We start from the raw sequence: 2327 nt of genomic DNA, 5'->3' as shown, positions 1-2327 counted from the left end.
AGAGCCATGCTCTAGTCTCTAGGCTAATCCCCAACAAGACAGTGTGTCTCCAGGTTACACCCTCAACAAGAACAGCATCTCCAGGTTATTCCCCCAACAAACCTGCACCCCCAGGTTACAAGCCTACCCCTGCCTAATGACCACTAATGCAGAAGGGAATAGAAATTAAGTTTATGATGTGACTCTCAGCACCAGCCTATTATGTTAAAGGTCAGAGTAACTTTCCAATTAGACGCTTGCACATTCACTCCCCTCCACTTGCTGCTTACTATAAAGCCTTGCTCCATAGACATTCATGGCTCCCCACCACCAAAGCCATCCTGTGTGATGGTGGTGAGTTGAGGGGCCGAGCTAGCTTGAATATAATAAAGACCCTGCTGTGAGTTACATCAGATCGGCTCCTGTCTGTTTTTTGGGGAATCACTAACATTTCCCTGGCACTACAAATAAATCTTTAAAATATACAGGATGGGGCTGGCGAGATGGCTCAGTGGGTAAGAGCACAGGCTGCTCTTCCAAAGGTCCTGAGTTCCTGAGTTCAGATCCCAGCAACTACATGGTGGCTCACAACCACTGGTAATGAGATCTGATGCCCTTTTCTGGTTCGTCTAAAGACAGCTACAGTGAATCACTCCAGAGCCAGCAGGCCTGAGATAGCCGGGTCGGAGCAGAAAAAATATATATACACAGGATGGTTTAATTCAGTTTTTTTAATACTATCCAACGTATCTCTGCAGTTGTTGTTCCTTTCTCATTAGCATTTAAAAATTTTAAAGTTGGGGCTGGTGAGATGGCTTAGCAGGCAAAAGCACTGACTGCTCTTCCAGAGGTCCTGAGTTCAAATCCCAGGAACCACATGGTGGCTCACAACCATCTGTAATAAGATCTGACGCCCTCTTCTGGTGTGTCTAAACTCAAGTACAGTGTACTTACTTATAATAAATAAATCATTAAAAATAATTTTAAAGTTAATAAAACATTGTATAATGTATCTGAGTGTCTTTATTATCCCTTTCTGTTTATTAAACATATCTTTTAAAGTATGATTAGATCTTTCTATAATTGCTTGTCCTGTAGGATTGTGTGGTATGCCTGTAATATGCTTTATGTTGAAATATGCCAAAAACCTTTTATTTTACTAGACATATGCTGGAGCGTTGCCAGTCTTAATTTATACAGGTATGTCCATAATAGCCATAATTTCTAATACATTTGTAATTACAGAATCAGCCTTTTCAGAACTTAAAGCAGTTGTCCATTGAAATTCTGAATGTGTATCTATGGTATGGTATATTCTGTAATTTCTTTTCTACTAGAGCTAATTCTCTCTCAGCCTCAGCTGATGATTTTCTTGGACTATTTAAGTCTTTATCACCTTGTGTGTATGTTTTTTTTTTTAAGTTTGTTTTTTTTCTAATGCTACAGCCCCAAACCTTTATTTCTGTCACTCTCTATTTCATTCTGTTGTTTCTCTCTCTACAGACCTCCCTTTTGATTCCTTCTCTATCCTTCTCTGTCTCTATTCTGTCTATGTTTCACTTTATTTTTTAAATGCTTTTTTTAGATTGCTTTCTCTTACTTTTTTGCTTACTTAATTTATATGAGTGCTCTATCTGGATGTATCCCTGCAGCCAGAAGAGGGCATCAGATCCCATTACAGATGGTTGTGAGCCACCATGTGGTTGCTGGGATTTGAACTCATGACCTCTGGAAGAGCAGCCATTGCTCTTAACCTCTGAGCCATCTCTTAAGCCCCGTTATCACCTTGTAAGGTTTTAAATAAATTACTTAGCTCTTGAGTTGGCCATAGCCAGTTAATATCTCCTAGCAATTTTGTTTTGTTTTGTTTTTTTGCCCTACTCCCCTCTCCCAGCAATTTTTTTGTTTTGTTTTGTTGTTTTTTTGTTTTGTTTTTTCGAGACAGGGTTTCTCTGTGTAGCCCTGGCTGTCCTGGAACTCACTCTGTAGATCAGGCAGGCCTCAAACTCAGAAATCTGCCTGCCTCTGCCTCCCAAGTACTGGGATTAAAGGCGTGTGCCACCACTGCCTGGCTAAGATTTATTTATTTATTATATGTAAGTACACTGTAGCTGTCTTCAGACACTCCAGAAGAGGGTGTCAGATCTCATTACAGATCGTTGCGAGCCACCACATGGTTGCTGGGATTTGAACTCAGGACCTTCAGAAGAGCAGTCGGTGCTTTTAACTGCTGAGCCATCTCACCAGCCCCCAGCAATTTTAAAAAAATCATTAAGTCTTTGTAATTGATCTCTCCTGATTAGTACTTTCTGTGATCAAATTTTCTGTAGACCTATCTTATACCCTAG

Source organism: Mastomys coucha, unplaced genomic scaffold (genome assembly GCF_008632895.1).
Source record: "Mastomys coucha isolate ucsf_1 unplaced genomic scaffold, UCSF_Mcou_1 pScaffold14, whole genome shotgun sequence".
In the NCBI taxonomy this organism is placed as follows: Eukaryota; Metazoa; Chordata; class Mammalia; order Rodentia; family Muridae; genus Mastomys; species Mastomys coucha.
Note: the sequence above shows the minus strand (reverse complement) of the source record.